A 22,120-nucleotide genomic window follows, 5' to 3' on the forward strand; every position below is an offset into this window, starting at 1 on the left:
AGGAGGAAGGAGGACCCCCCTGGTAAGCCTGCCAAGAGATTGGATGTAACGCCAGGGTGGCTCTCAACAAGCCCAGGCAGGGGGCAGGTCGAGGGGGGCATCCGACCCGACTGTCTTCCCCTCTTCCACGGCTATGTTTGTGGCTGGGTCGCCCTGGAGAGGGAGCGCGCGGTATCCAGTGGTGCACTCGAGGCCTTCCCTGACCAGTGGGCCTCGTGAGGGCTGGTGTGCGTCATCAGCCTCCGAAAATTATATTTTCATTTGAGTTTGTAATTTTCCTTTAAAAAATGTTGATCTTTTGTTACAGTGCCCCATGAGGGGCTGTCACCTCCTCATTTATTGATTTTAGTTCAACCTCTTGATTTTGCTTTACTTAAAAGTATAAAGAAAGTCTCACCGAGTGCGAAGGGGGAACAGGCCAGGAGGAGGACCTCCTCGTGAACCTGCTCCTGGGCCTGGCCAAGGTGGCCATCAACAGGTCCAGGCAACGGGCGGCCGTTGACCTCATTGTCTGTCCCTCTTCGGGGGCTATGTTTACAGCCTGGTGGCCCGGAAGAGGAAGCACGTGGTGTCCACTGGTACGCTCAAGGCCTTCTGTGTCCCGTGGGCTCCACAGGGGCTAGAGTGCATCATCAGCCCCGGTAACAATGTTTTAATTTGATTATTAAAGCTTCTTTGTAAAGTTTGATTTTTTGTTACAGTCATTTCTTTATTTTATTGATCACTTGTTTTATTTTGAAAGAGCTCCATGCTCCTTATCTTTGGCCACATGGTGCGGAGGGGGATGGGCAGATCGGAGGACTTCCTGGTGGGTCTGCTGCTGGGCCTGGCCAAAGTGGCCATTAATGTGTCCAGGCAGTGGGTGGTCAAGGGCGTCGATCCGTCTGACTGTCTACCCCTCTTCTGTGGCTATGTGCGCACCCGGGTGTCACTGGAGAGGGAGCATGCGGTGTCCGCCTGTACACTTGAGGCCTTCCATAACCGGTGAGTGCCGCAGGAGCTGGAGTGCATCATCAGCCCCGGGAACTATCTTTTAATTTAATTTGTTAAGTTTCCTTTAAAGCTTTGTCTTTTTTGTTACATTTGCCCTTTAAGGGGAGGTTAATTGGTTAATCTTTTAATTAGTTTTTTATTGGAATGCTCAAAATAGTATAATGAAAGACTTATGGGGTACTGGATGTTTGGTAGATAGGAGGCAGAGATATATAATGCTGCATTCTATGAATAAACCTACTATGAAGAAAAGGATTTGTGTGTAGTTTCATACTTCACCATCTGGCTTGGGATCCATTTAACACCGTACTGGTTAATTATAGGATGTGCTGCCCTTAGAAGAGATGTTTAGCCTAAGCTCTGTTGTCGGTTCTTGTGCAAGTCAAATGACCCATGACAGGATCAACGGAGTTATGCCAATTTCTAAGCCAAAGTCTTCAGTTAACCAGCATCACCAAAAAAACAGTTTAAGTGCTTATAAATGTCTGTGTGATCTTGCGATGTGTAAAATAACTCCTGTATTTCCCAACAAAAGAGTTTCTGCACTTAATCATTCAATATTAACTTGCTTTGAAATGTTTCAGGAAGATATGATATAGCCTTTTTTTAAACACAAGTCTTAATTTTCTTTTTCTTTCAGTATACGTACAGGCAATGGGTGGCATTGTGTCAAAACAAAACAGACTTGATCACAGCTGAAATACAAGTGAAAGGATTTGAGCCAAGCAGGCAATTTAAATAATGTTTCTGGAACTTCCTCCACTATCCATTATCATTTATATCACTGCACTAATCCAAACAAAAAAGAATTACACAGATTATTTGGGAATTAAGTTGATCACCGCTCATTATTCACCTGCAAGATCCAATTGTTCAACTATTCCTCAGAGCTAAGAGTGATCACCTCCCTCTTCCTTATCTTAGTAAACACAAGCCACACACCATCCGACATGGAACTATGTCCCCGTTCCTTCAGTGTCGTTGGGTCAAAATCCTGGAACTCCCTAACAGCACCGTGGGTGTACCTACACCACATGGACTGCAGCGGTTCAAGAAGGCAGCTCACTGCCACCTTCTCAAGGGTAACTAGCGATGAGCAACAAACGCTGGCCCAGCCGGCGATGCACACATCCCATGGAAGATTATATTTTAAAAAAATGAGCTGTGAGACACTCCTCCTTATCAAAAGCAAAGCACTGTGGATGCCAGAAATCTGAAATGAAAACTAAAAATTTCTGGAAAAAACGCAGCATGTCAGCCAGCGTCTGTGGAGAGAGAAACAGAGTTAATGTTTCAGACCAATCTTTCATCCGGACTGAGAAAAGTGAAAAGGTTTTAGGCAAATGGAAGGAGAGAGAGTGGAAAAAGAACAAAAGGGAAGGTCTGTGATGGACAAAAGGCAGGCGACATTAAATGGTAAAAGAGTTGGAGGCGCAAGTGCAAGGGGGGTGGCAATGGGACAAGTGAAGAAATAAAACATGTGTCTAAAAAAGGAGTGAATGGCAGGATCCTATATTGCTACCATCTGAAAGGAAAAACGAGACAAATGAGAGTAAAACTGAAGAGGCCCAAATCTTCCGATAAGGGACGGAAGTTACTGTTCCAGAGCCAGGTCAGACAAAGAAACGACCCACTTAACTTCCTCCGATTTTTAGACCAAGCTTCCAGTGGAGGATATTCCCTCAGCACAGGAAACTTCAGAGACATCAGTGAAGGGAATCATGCGAAAGTCACACTCCTTTTTTACGGCATGAGCTGCTATATTCTGGTAAGTAAGAGTTTAAATGTCCGGCAGCTTCTTTGAAGAGCTACAGAGAGATGGTATACAAAGGAGATATGTTCACCTTTGCAACCCATGATGGCACTTTGCCTCCCAGTAAAGAGTTACCATTTTGTTTGATACAAAATAAAACTAGGCACCAATTCGTTCACTTTATTCTAAACTAAAGAAAACATATTCTCAAGTTTCTGTTTTTGGCCATTGACTGCACAATCACTATCAAGGGTCTACTAAAATATACTTACCTCCCAGGGGCGAGAGGAGTCGGACCTGCATGGGAGCACGTTCCAGGGGCGAGAGGAATCAGACCTGCATGGGAGCTTGTTCTAGGGGTGAGAGGAATTGGACCTGCATGGGAGCACATTGCTGGGCTGCGAATAAAGAGAGGCCGAGGCTCGGGGCCTTTCACTTTCGGGGGCAAGAGGAGTCGGACCTGCGTGGGAGCACATTCCAGAAGTGAGAGGAGTCGGACATGCATGCATGGGAGCACCCTTTCTGAGCTGCTCGGTGGATTTGAAAAAAAAGTGAGAGTGACATCATTGGAAAGTCGTGAGTTGATTGGTTCTTGAGCAGCTGCTGTTAGGGACTGTGTTTCAATGTCAGTAATTTTGAAAAACGTATATATCTAAATTAGCCAGGGAAAGTAAGAATTTATAGATGCAGGAGAGGAAGCTGATTTGTGAGTAAGGGCGAAGAATTTCTACTTTCTACTAATCTCCAATTTATAGTTAATAGTACAAGAGTAAGGTTAAATTAAATAAAAGTAACTAAAGTTAAAGTAAATAAAGTAATTTAAAAGGTCAAGGTATGGCAGGACAGCTCAGCCAAGTGGAATGCTCATCCTGTGACATGTGGGGAGTCATGGACACTCCATCTGACCCAGACGAGACCATGTGCATGAAGTGTTACCTGCTGCACAAACCTGAGCTCCGCATTTCAGAGCTGGAGCTTTTTTTGTTCATTCACGGAATGTAGGCTATGTTGGCTGGGCCAGCATTTATTGCCCGTCCCTTGTTGCCCTTGAGCTGCCTTTTTGAACCGCTGCAGTCATGTGGTATAGGTACAACCACAGTGCTGGTTAGGAAGTGAGTTCCAGAATCTTGACCCAGCAACAGTGAAGGAATGGCGATACATCTCCAAGTCAGGATGGTGAGTGACTTGGAGGGTAACTTCCAGGTGGTGGTGTTCCTACCTATCTGCTGCCCTTGTCCTTCTAGATGATCGTGATCGTGAGTTTGGAAGGTGTTGTCAAAGGAGCCTTGGTGAATTCCTGCAGTGCATCTTGTAGATGGTACACACTGCTGCCACTCTGCATCGATGGTGGAGGGAGTGAATGTTTGTGGATGTGGTGCCAATCAAGCGGGCTGCTTTGACCTGAATGCTGTCAAATTTCTTGAGTGTTGTGGGAGCTGCATGTGGGGAGTATTCCATCGCACTCCTGACTTGTGCCTTGCAGATGGTGGACAGGCTTTGGGGAGTCAGGAGGTGAGCATGACTCCTAGCCTCTGACCTGCTCTTGAAGCCACAGTGTTTTTATGGCTAGTGCAGTTCAGTTTCTGGTCAACAGTAACCCCTGGGATGTTGATAGTGGGGGATTCAATGATGGTAATGGCATTGAACGTCAAGGGGCGATGGTTGGATTCTCTCTTGTTGGAGATGGTCATTGCCTGACACTTGTGTGGTGCGAATGTTACTTGCCACTTGTCAGTCCAAGCCTAGATATTGCCCAGGTCTTGCTGCATTTGGAAATGGACTGCTTCAGTATTTGAGGAGTCGCAGATGGTGCTGAACATTGTGCAATCACCACTGAACATCCCCACTTCTGACCTTGTGGTAGAAGGAAGGTCATTGATGAAGCAGCTCAAGATGGTTGGACCCAGGACACTACCATGAGGAACTCCTGCAGTGATGCCCTGGAGTGATATGATTGTCCTCCAACAACCACAACCATCTTCCTTTGTGCTAGGTATGACTACAACTAGCGAAGAGTTTTCCCCCGATTCCCATTGACTCTAGTTTTGCTAGGGCTCCTTGATGCCACACCCGGTCAAATGCGGGCTTGATGTCAAGGACTTCCAAGGGGTCCCGAAGTGCATCTTGTGGGGTGTTCCTGGTCTCCATTGATCCAGACACTGGAAGATCTGGGCCCACGAAAACAAAATGAGGGCAGAAATTACGGTCTGAAATTGTTGAACTCATGTTGCAGGTTTGGAAGATGATGTCAGTAAACACTGGACAGGTTGCATCCTGCAGCCACAGTGCACCAATTGTGGAGGGAATTAATGTTTCAGTGGTGGATGTGATGCCATTCGAGCAGGCTGCTTGGTCATTGATGGTGTCAAGCTTCTTGAGTGTCAGTTGCCTAGGCCCGCTGCTCTTTAATGCCCTCCTTACACCCCATCTCTATACCTTATTTTCCTCTTTTACGACATTTCTTAACATCTACCTCTTTGACTTAGCTTTTTGGCCAATTGACTTAATATTTCTTTTTGTGGCTTGGTATCATATTTTTGTTTCAAAGTGTTCCTGTGAAGCACGTTGGGAAGTTTTATTGCATTAAAGGCACTATATAAATATAAGTTGCTATTAGAGCTGCACTCACCCAGGAGAGTGGAGAATATTCTATCACACACCTGACAAGTGTTCTTTGGGGAACCAGGAAACGAGTTAGCCCTCACAGAATACTCAGTAATTATGTGCTGTTCTGGTTAAGTTTCTGGCCAGTAGTGACCCCCAGGATGTTGATGGTTTAAGTGATGGTAATGCTGTTAAATGTCAATAGGCGGTGGTTAGATTCTCTCTTGTTAGAGATGGTCATTGCCTGGCACTTGTGGCATGAATATTGCCACTGATCAGCCCAAGCCTGAATGTTATCTAGGTCTTGCTGAATGCAGACATGGACTGCTTCAGTACCCGAGGAGTCATGAGTGGTGCTGAATCTTGTGCAATCATGAGCGAACACTTCTGACCTTGTGATGGAAGGAAGGTCATTGATAAAGCAGCTGAAGATGGTTGGGCCGAGCACACTACCCTGAGGAACTCCTGCAGTGATGCCCTGGAGTGAAATGATTGTTTTCCAACAACCACAACCACCTTCCTTTGTTAGGCATAACTCCAACCAGTGGAGAGTTTTCTCTCTGAATCCCATTGAATTCAATTTTACTTGGGTTCCTCGATGTCACACTCGGTCAAATGCGGCCTTGATGTCAAGGGCAGTCACTCTCATCCCACCTCTGAAGTTCAGTTCTTTTGTCCATATTTGGACCAAGGCTGTAATGAGGCTTGGAGCTGAGTGGCCCTGGTGGAACCCAAGCTCAGCATCTGTGAGCAGGTTATTGCTACATAAATGCCACCTGATAGCACTGTTGATGATACCTTCCATCACTTTGCTGATGATTTCCATTTCTATTCTTCCATCTTCAGGCACATGGACCCCAAGTACTTGAAACTGTTCATTTCCTCTCAGTCTTCACTCATAATCTTTACACCTGCGCTCTGATCCTCTTCCCTACGCTCAAACTGACAGTCCATGAATTGGATCTTTGCTCAACTGACCTTTTAAACCCCTGTCTCCCAGCTTTTCTCCAATTCTTGCTCCTGTGCCCATCATCCCCACCACGTAGTTCTATATCAACATTGACCGCAGCTTTTAACTGCATCATTGCGTTACAATAACACTAATGCCAGGAACTGCTTAATTCTACACTGACTGCTGTGTGGCACAGTGTTCATTTCGTATTATGTAATAATGTGCAGTATTTTAATATTGTGAATACTTCTATGTAATTCGGGTGCATATATTCCAACAGTATTTGCTGCCCCCTTTCCACGTCCCAGCTGTCCTGCCTTGCTGAGCACGTGAGACACATGAGCACAGTAGCACTTGCATGTGAAAACCTGGCAGAGGGAGCTGCTACAGATAGGCAGGAGCACACGACCCCAGCTGTTAACAGTGGGATTGCAACGTTAGATACTCAGCTCAGATGCTGACTGTCCATGTGAAATGTGTATAGTTGGCTTTTTAGATAGTTTGGAGATCGGTTGATTTTCAAAGTGCTGGGCAAAAGAAAAAACATCCAATACAAGTTTATGTCAAAAGTTGTTTTATGTCTGTGTACATCCTGAATGTGCTCCCTGCAAGGAATAATCTGATAATTAGAGATGGTTGCATGAATCCTCCTTCATGATTTGTTTTACCACAAAATTAATGACGTTATATATGAGGAGGTAACCTGTTTAAAGTCAAAGACTAATGTCTGGAAATTGAGAAAACATTAAGAATTTACGGGAATATTCTAATCTGTGACGTCTGATGAAATGTCAGATCATAGTTTAGTTCTTACATTCTTTGGTAAAATCACTTTTTTTAGAATGTTGTTTGCTGTTTAACGACCTTCAGAATGTGAACTCTTCTTTCCCCACGATTCATAGTCTACACATGAGTAAATATTATTGGGCCAAAATTCCTAGGGGGTTTAATCAGTGGCCCTCTGGAACTCCGGTGAGAAAGTGGTCCAACCTCCCAAAAAGCTTCAAAGCTTTGGTTGTTCTGGGTTGTTTGGTTATTTCCAGGCCCTGAATTTTTAGCCTGTCGGGTGAGTGCGATCGGCAGGCCTGGAAATGGGTGTGAAAGCTGCTCCAGCCCACAAGTGGCTTCCGACATCAATTTCACACTGGCTGGCCAATTAACTGCCGGCCAGGGTGAAACGCGAGCTGAGGCAGGTTCAGCGCTGCCGGTGGGGCCAGGAAGAGGGCAGGTGCCAGGACCGGCCAGGGCGAAGGTCGGGGGGTTTAAATGGAGCTCCCTGAAGGCTTGCTGCCGTGGGATGGTGAGAGGAGGCCACCTCCTGTGACGAAGGAGGCCTGGATGGAGGTGGAAGGCCTGGATGGAAGTGGCAAGCCTGGTCAGTAGCCATGAGATCATTTGCAGAATCTGGATCCGGAGTAGGAAAAGTTTCGATGACCTTCCACGCTCTGCCAGGGTGAGTACTGATTCCAGCTGGAACCTTGGATAGATGGCTTTGTGGGTGGCAGTATTTGTTGGTGCTCAAGGGTGTGAAATGCAGAGGGTAATGTGGCACATAACGATGTGCTTTGATTGTCACACCTCACCCTGACTATGTGACAGGCAACTTAACTTGTGTCTTTGGTGAGGGGAAGGCTTGAAAGTTCTGGAACATAGTGTGGTAACTAATGAAAGCGCTTTTGTCCTTACAGGAGGAGAGAAGTCACAATGCGCAGGAGCGAGGACGGACAGGTGGTGGGATCCCAAACCACCTCCTCCTAAGTCAGGCCGAGGAGCAGGCACTGGAGAGGGCCTGCGAATGTGGGGGCAGGTCCACTGATCACAGAGAGGCAGAGGTATTGGATGAGGGTGAGAGTCCAGTGGACAGGGATTGGTGGAGTGAGTGTGGGGTGTTGAGCATTGTTTGTAAAATTGACATGTGAAATCCACTTATCCCCGCTGCTCGTCCATTCAGGAGTCTTTGCTCAGCCAGATGTCCATTCTGAGAAGAAACCAGACTGCATGCACTCTGACTTTGTGATGATGCTCAAGACTGACATTTTTTCTTCCTCCCTCAGATGGAACATCGTCACGACCCCAGAAGGACCTCGAGGACCCTCCCTTGACCTCTGAGGATGACCAGCAGCCAGATGCACCCATGTCACATCCTTTCTCTGCACCATGCACCAGTGCAGATGCTGGTCGGGAGGCATATGCGTATTGGAGCAGATGACAATCTATGGTCATGGCTGGTGAAGGCATGTCAAACTTGCCTGGGAAGCTGGTGGAGGCAGAGAGTCCCCCCGGGTCCCGGCGGTTGGAGAATACTAGAGACCAGGACGATGCTGAGCTGGAGGCAGATGATGAGCCTTTGGAGTCATCTAAAAGGTGGCGGTTGCTGGATGTCCAGTGGGTTGCGCAGGAGGATCTGGCAGAGATACCTGAGGGTCTGCGTGCCATGGTCTCAGTGTTGGATGTGGAGTGTGAGTACTGAGATGGCCCAGAGCTCAGAACGCACAGCCTCCTCCATAGAGAGAGTGGCGACTCTCATGGAGAGGCAGCTCCAGGAAGCTGATCAGCGCTTTCTGGGGTTGTGTTCAGACCTGCAAGCCCACATACTGGCAGTGACCTTAGCAAGTCGCTGCCAATGTGAGAGATGGATGAAGCTCTTGGTGACCCTACTAGCTGCCCATCCATCTGTGGTGAGCAGGGAGGTTCAAACCAGCCTCAGGTTGGCAGACAACCAGAAGCTCTCATCTGGAGGCTCCTCTCAGGGTGCTTCTGATGATGGTAGCTGCTCCTCTGCCACTTTATCATTGACTGTCGCATCTGAGGAGTGTCCAGCATTGGCGCTGGACTCTCCTGCCCAGACGGGGCCCACACAGGCTCTGGCGACCAGAGGACGTCCGCCAAAGTCATCAAGGCTGATGGGGCACCAGAGTCAGCAGACTGCCTCCAATCCAGTGAGGGGAGAAGCACCACAACGTAGCATTTGCAAATGGAAATTTAAGCACACCGATCACATAAGGGGTGATTAATTTCTCCTCGGTACGTATTTAATGGTAAATGTATATCTTTGCTTTCAATTTTAAAAAATGCCATGACTTTAGTGTGCTTCATGCAATTGTTAGGGAGAGGCCTGGGAGTCGTGTGTCACACATATGAAGAGCTGTAAAGTTTATTTCAGCGGTTGGGACTTGAGTGAAGGGTGACAGGAGTGCCTCACCAGCATCGATCAGTAAGGTGGCATTTCACTTGCAATCATCTTGACTCCTTGCTTTGGATTCCTAACTGAAAGTCCTCTGAATCAAGGCCTCCCTGGTCTCCCTGCATCTGCACATCAGGATCGTGCTCACCCTGGGGCCCTCCAGACTCCTCAGGTTCAACACTTGATTCGTCCTCTGCGGTCTCTGCAATAGCATCGCTGCCTTCGTCCTCCAATGGGTCCTCCCTTGAGAGAGAAAGATTGTGCATTGCGCAGCAGACAACAACAATAACGGAGATGCGTTCAGGAGGATATTGCAGTGATCCCCCTGAGTGATCCCCAGGTAGTGAAACCTCGTCTTGAGTAGGCCTATGTTCCTGTCCATTATTGCCTTTGTGGAGGCTTGATTGCGGCTGTTGCTCTCCCTGGCTGCAGTCCTTGGATATCTCTGGAGTGCCGTCAGCCATCTTTTTAGCGGAAAGCCTTTGTCCATCAGGAGCCAGAAATCTGGGCGCGCTGGAGCAATGAACAGCCTTGACACCTGGGAGTGACGCAGGATGTAGGCATCATGGCAGCCTCCTGGACACCTGACCCAGGCCTGCACTATCTGGCTTTTGTTGTCCCAATCAATCTGGACATTGAGAGAGTGGAAGCCCTTTCTATTGACAAAGGCACTCGGCTCTCCCGCTGGCACTTTTATGGGCACATTTGTGCAGTCAATGGCTTCATGAATGTGGGACAACCCTGTGGTTGCAGCGAAGCCTCTGGCTCGCTCTCCCTGGCAGGCCTCGTCAATCCTGAAGCTAATGAAAGTGCTGACCCTTTGGAACAGTGCGTCAGTAACCAGCATGATGCAGCTGTGGGCAGCCGATTGCCTGACACCACATAGATCTCCCACTGAGCCCTGGAATGAGTCTGAGGCATTAAAGTTCAGGGAAACTGTCACCTTCTGGGACACTGGCTTAGGGTGGCCCACTACACAGTTGGAGACAATTTCAGGACCGATCATTTTGCATATAGAGGTGACAGTGTCCCTGGAGAGGTGGGGCCTTCTCCAGCACTGAACCACAGGCATGTCCAGGTCGCATAATCGCTGCCCAAACACTCTGCCTGCTGGGTAATGGGGCCTTCTCCAGACCCTTCTGGCATGCAATTCCTGCTATCCCTCCACCCCTCCTGGCTGTGCCTCTTGTTCCATTAGGGCCGATTCTGGGACGGTGTCTGCTAGCAACTGGCCTCCTCTCCCTTCTGACTCTCTCCTCTGCAGAAGAGGAGGTCCCTCCAGCAGAGTACACAATCCCCATTTCTATACAGGTGGTTGCACTGAAGGGCCAGAGGGCAGGAAGCCTCCAAAAACGCTTAAAAATCGGAGAATTCTCCAGAAACACCAAAAAAAAAACCTGATGCGATCTCTTAAACCAACTCCAAACAAACTCACAGCAAAACTTCTAACTTCTCACCTTACCAACATCCTGTGGGACTTTTATTCTGCCCTGGATGTAGAATGAGTGAAAAGCATGAAGGCCATCTGGCCGATTGGCTCATGTGCCAAGCATAAAAGCGCACGAGCCAAGCAAAATCGCAAGTCAATTGCGCTTTTAATGAGCATAGTTGGCCCTTTAACTGTCGGCAGGCGTGGTTACGACGTGCACCTGCCAACTGAAATATCACGGATCAGCGCAATGATGTTGGGAATGCCCTCCCGATATCATAACGCTGTCTACCACGCGTCTGCTCAGCGACTGTAAAATTCTGTACCAGGAGTTTCTGAATGTAAGGGAGTGTAAGGGCCTTGTAAGGGAAGACATCTCTATTTTTTTCTTTATAAGGCAAATGTCACCAGTGGGGTAGGGTGGGGACACCCTCTGTTGGGAGTTTAGTCAAGACCTGGCCTATCTGGAGAGCTCTCTATACCTACTGAGCTCAAATGTGTTGGCCTCCAGAGGAGTGAATTTGGGCCCCACTGAATTAGGATTCCTGTCAGTCAGGTAACTTGGAGCCCCAGAGAAAGGTAAGCCTTTTTGAAACATTTTTTACTGATCAGGTACTTAAATTGAGTTGCTAGGCAACCCCTCCAAAAGCAGACAAATCCCTGTTATTTTTAACTCCCTGCCCCATGCAAATGAGAGGCCTTCCCACTGATGTCACAAGCCCCAGCAGGTTGGGCAATAGAAGGCACCAATCCCGGTTGGGATTGCCCTTACATGTGCACAATCGATACTGTAATGGCTGAACAGATGTGCTGTGATACACATTGAAAATAACCGATACTCAGACGATTGCACTCGAGGATTCTCACCAAAGGCTCCAGGTGACATCACGATCTGTAGAGGATCATATCAACCTCAGGTGATACACCTCCTCACACATCCACATTTTGCAGCCTGATTGAGGTTTCACCTTAATGTTAAATTTGTTTCCTCGACAGTTGTAACATGCTTATGTAACTGCTTCAATACAAAAATATCTATGTAAGGCAATATGTCACCATTTTGTGCTGTAAGGCTTTTTAATATTGTAATTACAATCATTTCCTGTAATCAAATAGTATGTTTAATTGATAACATATGTTGTACATTCTGTAGTATATGGCATTCCAAGATGATGAGTGACTGCAGTTGCCAATGGCTATTTCCATCAGATAGCTGTGGCGATGTTGTGCTTGGTCATTGGTCAGTTTTGGTTGTACCATCTTGGTGTTTGCAGGTATCCTTTTGAAAGGTGGAATGGAGCACTCCATGTGCCGACCAGCTGGCAACAAGAAGCAGGCACCGTCTGGGTTCAAAATCTCATCTTTCGGGTTTAGAAGAATTTTTAATTAATTTAGCACATGATTTTCTCAGACTGGACCAGAATCCATAAGCAGAATTGGTGAGGTGGGGCTGGTTAGTTAGTAGTGTTAGTAGTGGTCTGCCTAAGGGTAGGTTCGCTGCTCATTTCTCCATGCCTCACGATCTTGCGCTTTCCACTTCAGTTGCTCATAGGAGCCTTCCATTTTCAATTCCAGGTTGTCTAACATCATCATTCTCTTACTCCGTCTTGGTCTACCTCCTTCTAATCTTCCTTCAGTCACCTCAGCAAGATTTCATGCCTTAAAATAGGGCCTGTCCAACCTTGTTGCCTTTCCTTGATGATGTTCACAAACAATCTTCCCTCCTCCGCCATCCTGAGGCCTTCTTCATCAGGCTGGATCCTCACCTCATTGTCATCTCATTGCGATGCACCAATGGGCTATACAGACAAAGGAAGTAATTTATTTCCATTTTAGTTGCAGCATAAGATGTCTGTTTGTCAACCTCCTGATTTTCCTTTCTGTTGAAGTCAATGGAAACAAGAAATTCCTGGGGATAGCACACAAAGCTGTCTGCTGGGCCTAGTTCAGTAGATTACTTGGTCATTTCCTAGCTGCCTACTTGGCTAATTTGACAAGCTTGTCTTTTGTTCTGAGACATTAAATGGATAACCCAAGATCCTACAAAAACATAGTTAAAGCCTTTTGTAAGATAGGAAAAAAAACATCGATTCAACTATTACTTTTGTATTTATTTAACAAAGAAATCTCTAACAAGACGAGATTAGTTTTTATGCCTGGCTTATTCCTTTATATGAAAGGGAAATGTTGAGGCAAAGTGTTAAAGATAATTGTAGACAAATTAAAGGAAAATTGTCGGCTCTCTAAGTAGCTAATTTCTAACTTCACAGAGGCCTCCAGAATCTAGTTCCCAGCCCAAATTCATTTTTATCATTTCATCGGTACAATAAACACAAATTTCAAGCTGGATGCTTTCCATTTACCCAGGAGCGGCCATTACAGCTCTGTTGCGAACCTTAAGTCACCCAATGATTCCCATGCCTCTCTCCCATGCTCTCAGCCGGCTGCTGCAAGTTTTAATTTGTTTGCGCATTGAACATTTGTCTGACTTATATTTTGAAGTTCTGTCTAATGACCTTATAAGTCTCAAAATTGATGAATATTATAGAAATAACTTTCTCTCTTTCTCTCCTAATTAAGAGAGATTCTGTAGCAGCTTGTCAAGCTGCCAAAATCGCAAACACAGGACAGCATTGGCCTGTTATCTCCACCATGGGAATGACACTGCCACCAATCCTGGTAGAAGACATTCCCGGGCCTGATGTGGTAGGACCCCATGCCCCATATCCAAACCAACTAACCTTTAAGAGATAAGCCACAAGATGACTTGACAGACTGAAGGGATGGAAATATGAGTGTTCCTCCTTGGATAAATGTCCCTTGCTAAATGGATAATTGAATAAGTGGTGAGACACCCACCCAGCCCCATAGAAATAAGGAAGAATAATGTGCTCTTGCGGGGGGGGGGAACACTTCAAACGGGAATTAGTTTTCAGAGGAAGATCCATGCTGGCTTTGGCCTCACACCTTGGTTAACTCAAGAAGACACCAGACAAAGAAAATCTTTCTGGGGTGGATCTATGCTGGCTTCAACCTAATCTAGCTAGCTCAACAGAGCAGAACTGTCAACACCAGCTAAAAAGATCAGCATCACTCTGCTTCATCTGTCCATTCATTTGACCCAGGACTGGCAAACTATTGTCACCTCTTACAGTTCGTACATCTTTTCTGCCTCTTTAGCTTATGTATCATAGAAAACCTGTTGCTTTTTATAATAAAGTGATTGAAACCACTTATGACTTTCACCTCATTTTGGGTCATCTGTGACTACTGGACAAAATCTGACAACGGACAATATTAAAACCCTACATTGATCTTGTCTTTGGTCCATTTAGACGTAGTACGGTTAGCATGAGTAGTTTTACAAAGGAAAGTATTCACAGCATACGAATAAACCATTCACCCCAACAGGTCTGTCTGTGCTCCACACCAATCTGTTCTTGCCCCTTTTTATCTAACTCCATCAACAAACCACTTATCCTCTACCCCTTGAATGCAGCTAAGCTGGTCCACATCAACTGCTCCTTTTGGTAGCGAATTGCACATTCTGATCAATCTCTGAAGAAGATTTTCAGGTTGCCATTGTTGTAACGTTTGTCCACACCTGCATGCAGTTGAAAGCAATAAAAACCAAAATAGCTGGAAAAACTCAGCAGGTCTGACAGCATCTGTGGAGAGGAAGACAGAGTCAGTGTTTCGAGTCCGTGTGACTCTTCATCAGAACGGCAATGTTCCCTTTAAAATTAAGTTGCTTTGTGAGTCCTTTTTTTTCCCAGTGTGTGTCCCCTTTAATTTCTTTCTGCTTGGCTCCGCACCTGTGAAGCTTAGTGGCTGACAGTGGTACATATTGAGATGCTCTCAATATTTGCTGGAAGATCTCAACTGCAGTCAGACTGGGTTCTTATATGATGAGTCCGCTACCATGCACAAAAATCGACTGCCAAACTTTTTTAATGAAGACAGCTTGGAGTGCTGTTTTTCACATTGTCTTTTGTGTACGATTTCTAACTCCATGAGAGGCTGGGTTTTGGGGAGACTTCTTGAATTCTTTTTGCTCCTATAAAATCCACCACTGTAGTCTTGTGTGATGAGCACACTGACATTATTGGCATCGTGCTCTGCATAACCTCTAACTTACCACAAGCAATGCTAAGGAGGATCTGTTAGTATATAGAAGGTCTTGAGGCTGTTGTACTTTAATGCGTCAAACATACAAATAAAAAGAAAGATGGCCATTTTGTGCTGACATGCTTCTGACATGTGACACAACTGGCAATTAGCCATCAGTTGATCTTAGGATTTGTTCTTTCCAGCAGATGACTATGTAGTGCAGAAGTGACAGGTGGTGGTTAAGCATAGCTGAACAAGAGCACTGATTGTCTGTCGACATTTTGCAGCCTTGTCAGTGGAGAATAACCCGTATAATGGTACAGCCCAGCCAAATCCTGGCCCATATATATTGTGTGCTATTTGACGTATCACCTGATTCACCCAGAGCAGTGCCATATAATGATTCCACTAGTTACAATTAAAAGATAACTTGACTTGGTTTCTGCAGCACTTGCACTGTCACTGTGATCACTCTGATTTTTTTTCAAAGAAAAATAAAGTGTTTCCTATTTAGCTAAGCTAGGAGCACAGTATTTACTGCCAAACTGATGTTCTGATCATGCTCTGGGAAGGTGTACTTTGTTTTGAATGAGTCACTGAGCAAAGCATTACAAAGCTCAGAGTAAATGTGAAGGTTTCCACAGTTGAATTCTGCAATGTGACATTTTTCTGGCTGAAAACCATGCCAGTAAGGCACCACGCACTCACTTTAAGATCTCGTACTAAAATCAAAAATGCAAATTGAGAATTGAGCTGGCTTTGTTTCATAAGCAACTTACGGCAAGTCGCAATCAATTTAAGACTTATCCGCATTCACATATTTTGTATACCTGTGTACATTGATTGTGTCTATGAGATAAATTAAATGCTTTGGAACAGCTGGTTAGAAGAGACATCACTTCCCTTCTGGTAGAGTAAAATCCTGAAAGGACAATATAGAAAGAGGCAAGTGGAGGTGGGGAGAGAGGGGTGTTAGGATACAAAAGTAATATATTTGCCGATGCTAAGGAAATAGGCACATCAAAACTCCACTGGTAGATTACATTGGCAGGTATCCACTAATTAAGAATTGGCCCCGGTAAGAGACATACCCTTGAGACAGGTCTGGTTTACACCAGTGGCATAATGAGTTCTCAGTTCGGCCAGTTTGCAGCCGAACTGAATGTTTGTGAAATAGTGACCTATTTTACCACGATGTATAAACTACCTCTGCTGGATATTAAGGGGAAAGAAAGGAATTAAACTTAATAGAAAAAAAAGACATCCTTTTCAGAAGAACATCTTGTGTTAATTTATCTTTTTCAGAATTTCCACCCAACCCAATCGCCCGGCAACAAAGGACTACTGACTATCTCTGAAAAGCAGGTAAGTAGAAAGCTTCCATGTTGATGCTTATGCTTACTGTGTTGATAACATGATAAACCAGTTTGTTTCAGGGTTGTACTGCAATTGAGATAAAAGTAAAATTATCAAGATAATGATGGGAAATGTAATGGTTCAATGACACTATTGTTAAGTCACTGACAACTGAGATTCCATCCCAACCACCCTTTCGCTCCCCAGTGCAAAGAGGTCAATACTGATGTTTAAGAAAAAAACTTCCTCATATTTAAGGTTCCAAACCACTTCCTGGCTGAATCCCTTTCCTCCAATGGGGCCCAGTTCTGCCTTTCTGGAGACCAGTATTCCTCATCTCACTAGAGCTACTGGTCTCATCTCCTATGCTGGGTCCTTTGTGAGTGAAGGAAGTGGGATCTCCCAGTGAAAGCGAGTCCCTATCTTTGCCTTACCCACTCAATACCACTTGCGATGGAAGAGAGGGCAAGGACACTACTTCTTTCAAGAACAGCATCCCCAAATTGAAGCCTTACTCGGAGCTGTTTTGCCAGATTTCCAGCGGAGTTCTGGTAGTCCAGCAACACAGCTGAGGAATAAAAACAGCAAGTGAAATGCTCAGCACACCTGGCAGCATCTGTGAAGAGAGAAACCAAGTTAACACCTTGTGTCGGTAGACTCCTCTTCAGATTTCCAGCATCCGAAGTATTTTGCTTTTATTTTAGCGAACAACTGGGAAATTCACCCTCAAGGTGTGTAAATCTACCTGTGCTTGTTCCATTTCTACAGTGGTTGTTTCCATGCCTGGTGCTGTTTTACAGTACTCTCAGAATCAGACTATAACAGGAGAGATTTACACTGTGTAAACACTGTTAGTGATCGGTAGGTGATGGGTCCTTCTGAAATTTACTTTGTTGTGAGCTGCTAAAACCAATATCAGAAACCTCCAAACCAGCCAACAGTTTGCCTTTACATAAGGGCAGCCGGAGGTAAGCATGTGGTTCACTTGCTGTCCACTAAGCTGGGAAATATAAAAGCTAACTTTGTTAGCCGCAGAAAGCATCCTTTTCCATGGACTTCACCAGATTTGCTCGATCTCGGGAAGGTAAGGAATAAATGGAAGAGCAAAAGTGTGAGAAGCAGACGTGTAAAGCACATACATTCAGTCAGTTGAACGTTCTTAAGAACTGTAAGACTGACATTTCATGTAGTATAACATTTTTGTAAACAACAAAATTAGTGCTGAGAGCTGAGGCATGCTTCAAATTCACTTTGAATGATTGTACAGTACAGTGGTCTCAAATCCAGCTGCCACAAAAAGCAGAGCTGTCTGAAAACTGCACATTTTTAGAATGTGCCAGGCATCAATTTTAATTGAGTGAAATATAAAAAAAAATCTCCCTGGACAATTCGGCTGGGCGCTGGATTGGTATGGTGTGGGGCTTGACCCCACCCAAGCCGGTTTGACCTGAACTGCCCAACCAGAAATCCAGCAAGATCTGGAGTCTGGCACGACCTGGATCTCGAGGTTGCTGATTTTCAGACACTATACCTGTACATTTCATCTAATAAATGTCTACAGTTCTTTTCTTTTTAAAGTGTCACCATGCAGGGTTGGGTTTTGAAATGTTGCAAAGCGTATTGTTATTACTCTTGCAAACGATGTATATTTGAACTCTTGTGTAAGTTACCTTGATGCTCCTTGTGTGGCACTGTGACAGTGCTCAGGCAATGGAAAACAGTTTTAGCCATTGGCAGCAGCACACATTCCCAGGGCAACTGCTGAATAATCACACACAGCACCCTCTAGTCTGCCTCGATAATGTAACTTGAGGGTTGTTGAAAAAAGAGACACATCTAAGCTTTTCGTCTTGCACTCATTAGGGCACTCGCAAGAATACCAATATAATACAACAATTTATACTGTATGTGAAGAGAGTACTGATTAGTTGGTGAATGGGGTTGCCGTGGAGAGTACACCAGTGATGGTGACTGACAATTAACTGCCAAGCATTGTTTGAAATTTAAACCAGGCAGCTTGACCGTGATTGGTCAAGGCATTGCCCTGAGGAATGAGTCACTTATTTTGTTTAGCAGAAACAGGCGCAATGAATGTACATGTTCTTTCTGTCTACAAAGAACAGGGTCCTGTGTATTAATATATGTAGCTTCCAGTACATGCAAATGTGCCACATTGTGAGCCTGACTGACAGTCTTAAATTGGTTGTGAGCGGAATTCTTAGCACATTGAGGATTATTCAGCAAATAATGTATCTTTACGCTGAGAAGATCATGCATTACTGGAACATTGATTTTTATTTCCCATTTTCCATTGCTGCCGTGTCCTTTCCAGTTTGGACTGCAGTCTGGTGTCAACTTACAGAGGGTTTTAATGCTGTGATTTTTCACTTGCTTGAGATGACTGGAAATTTATTTCTCATGAGCTGCTGCCAGAGAAGAGCACCTTATCTATCAATCTGAGCTTATCTGAATTTCAGGCAACAGAGGTGAAAGAGCAGTGCCATAATCCACTACAATACCGTAAACTATAAAACATCTCTAATTGTTCCAATTTATAAGCATGGTGGGTACATGTTGGTTCAGGAAACCTACAGCGTGTCAGTGATACCTGCAGTAGGATTGTTGTAAAACATTTTTTTAAAATCATATTATAATCATGTTAAGTTTGGTCGATGAATATTGCACCTTAAGGAAAATTCTTTTGCCTATCTATCCAATTTTATTCTTTCACATGGTGTGGGGCCATCGCTGGCTCGGCCAGCCAGCGTTTTTATTGCCCATCCCTAATTGCCCTTAAGAAGGTGGTGGTGAGCCGCCTTCTTGAACTGCTGCACTGCATGTGTTGCAGGTACACCCACAGTGCTGTTTGGGAGGGAGTTCCAGGATTTTGACCCAATATAAATCTTGATAAATTTGTGAAAAGTCCTCTTTAAACACATTAGGCAAAAAATAATAAGACTATATTTCGAAAGAGCCAAAGTCCTTGCAATTTTCCCTTTCAATTGTGCAATTTGACTTCTCATCAGCCCAGATGAAGTTGAGGAGATTTCGCTGGTTTTGCTGGCCAGGGGCGATGCTGATCAGACTGACAAGTGTAGATGCTTTTTGGGCTGGATTACTTGCAAATGTAAAACAGGAGAGAAAAGAAAGAGAGGCAAGTGAGCCAGGGCTGCTCTTGTATATCTCAGAATAAGTTAACTACAAAGATCGCGTGAGGTTTGTGAACGGGTTCGCTGCGCAACCTGATGTACAGGGACCAATGCCAGACAGCTAAAAGGAGGAGATGCTGGATTAAATTTCGCTGGTGCCTTTCATGGAGTTGATTAAAATTGTCCACTTCTGATTTAAACACTGGCCTCGAGATTTGGGTGTAGCTGACAGGTGAGGCTCGGAGGCAATCGCAATATTGAGCCTTGGGGGTCTCATTGAAATTGAGCCAGTGAGGTGAGAAGTGCCCACTGGCAAAGGGGAATGCATAACCATGCTGATGGGTCCAGGCATCGGATCTGAGAATTGCAGTGACGGGGACAAAGTTGGGGTGATGTTGGGGAATGACAGCAGGCTGGGGTGGATTTGGGACCGGGTGACCAACTGTCCCATATTTTGACTGTTTGCCCTGTGTCCCGTAAGGGACACCCTTTGTCCCTTATTTTTAGGACAACTTTTGGGGGACTGAGCCTGGGAGTCTCCCCTCGCCTTTTTCTCTTTGTTTTTTTTTTTGCGAGCACTCTGTTTGTTGGCCACCAGGGGGAGTTATGGCCACCAGAAACACACTTCCCCCAACCACTGCCTGCCACCCCCAGCTGACCTCCTCCCCCCCGCCCCACCCCGATTCTTAGGGTTACCAGCATCCATCCACCACCTCCCCGCCCAACCCAACCCAACCCATTCGGAGTGCCCCTTACTTTACTTCATAAGAGTTGGTCACCCTGGTTTGGGAGAAGTGGTGGGTCAGGGTGCCTGGATTAGTGCTGAGCCTTTACCAAACGGGTAGGAGCACTCCTATTCCTCTGGGTTCCACATGCTGGTAAATAAATGTTAGAACCTCACCTTTAGGCCACAGGCACTGCCAAGTCTGATTTCAGGGATTGGAGCTGGTGTTGGCACCAACCTGTCTCAGAGTTAATGAGCCTTGAAATGTGGACCTCAAACAGATGTAAGTCTCCTCATTTTCGCATGGAAAAGGCCTGACACCTCTTTCAGCTATAGGCAAAGGACATTCATTTTCCTTCCCTTCCCCAGTGTGGCAGTTGGCAAACAGAGCTTGATAACTTTTAGCATGTATTCCAGTCGTATTCCACTTTAGAATAAAACTGAATCATTGTTTTGTGTCTGTTCCTATCTGTTGTAACCATGCAATAATTTATTGCCTAGGATCCTGCTGAGCCTTCATCTTTTAGCAAGGATTCTCATTTCTCAAGCAGCCTTTTAATTGCTTTTGAGTGGAATTCTCCAAAGAGAGCGTTTATAATTCAACTAAAAGATTTAAGACTTTTTTTTTAACTATCTGACATTTTTTCCCACCTAAACACTAATGTATATATTTTCTTTCTGTCGCTAATTTTTCAACAAAAAGAAATGTCATTGGGGAAACTTGATTTATATTTGTACTGTCATTTTTTTTACTCTCCAAGGACTAGAGGGAAATGTGTACACATCAGAGTGATTAGTGACTTCCCCATTAGTATAACAGGCAATTGGCTAGTTATGTCGGTTAGCAGTTCTTCAGCTGTCACTAATGGAAGCCTAAAATGTAGTATTCTTTGCTCTTCTGAATCTGTTGCTGTGGGCAATGAAGAATTGTTAGCAAGGATTTTCAAATTCTCTAGCCTTTTTTGACTCATTGGCTGGGGATGGTGAATGTTTGGTTTGAGGAGGAGAAAAATCTAGGGGAAGTATTTCTTCTTCAGAGCATTGCCGCATTTTAGTTTGTATTGAATCTGCATATTACCAGAAGTGAGGTTCCTTTGCATCTATTACCTGGTAAAGACCCTCCAGTTTGATTCTCTTTCTCAATCAAGCTGACCTGATTGAAAGCAAGGTAAGAAGAACCTGCCTTATTCACTCAACAATGGAAATTTGTGCACTATCTATTACTTGTTCCTCAGAAAACTGTCAGTTGGGTGGGGTGGGTGGGGGTGGCGGTGGTGAGGTAGGAAGACAGAAGAGGAGAAACAACCCTGTAACCAATTCAGAGAAAGAGAGAATCAACCCTCTAAGACCAACAAGCAGACTGTAGTTGTCCATGACATAGAAGACCTCCTGAGTCTGGAGATGCATAGGGCAGGCAAAGCATAAGCTTATGTACGTGGCCAGTTTTTCCTGTAACAGGCCATTAGCCTGAAGCCAGAGGCTAAAGCTTGTGGAGCGCCAATCCACATCAGGATGACCACAAGTCTCTCCCATTCTTACTGCCTGCCACAGGCATATTGGAAGGATTTGCAGGTTAACAATCAACCTGTTTGGCTGTGGAACACACTTTCCGTGGCCATCATGTCCAGGGCCAGAATTTTACCCCTCCCCCAGGCAAGTTCTGAGGCGGTGGGAGGGAACGTGAAATTGCATGGACGAGATTCCCTCCGGGATCCCATCCACCCAACCTGTACGTGATTTTACGGAGGCGGGGCACTCAACAGGCACCTAAAGGCCTTTTCCCACCCAGCCTCAATGTTTAGGCTGGCGGGCAGATGACAGATCAGTGGGGTCAAATTTGAAAATGACCAAACATACAAACATCCC

General features: G+C 45.3%; 1 long non-coding RNA gene across 1 annotated transcript in view; it reads left to right on the plus strand.

The window, feature by feature from the left end:
- The window catches only part of LOC121293741, a 176,883-nt gene that overhangs the window by 122,768 nt on the left and 31,995 nt on the right, over positions 1–22,120 (plus strand). Inside the window, exon 3 of the long non-coding RNA XR_005946592.1 lies at positions 16,331–16,390. This is a non-coding gene — a long non-coding RNA (uncharacterized LOC121293741). The remainder of the gene's footprint in view (positions 1–16,330; positions 16,391–22,120) is intronic.

Source organism: Carcharodon carcharias, chromosome 22 (assembly GCF_017639515.1).
Source record: "Carcharodon carcharias isolate sCarCar2 chromosome 22, sCarCar2.pri, whole genome shotgun sequence".
Taxonomy (NCBI): domain Eukaryota; kingdom Metazoa; phylum Chordata; class Chondrichthyes; order Lamniformes; family Lamnidae; genus Carcharodon; species Carcharodon carcharias.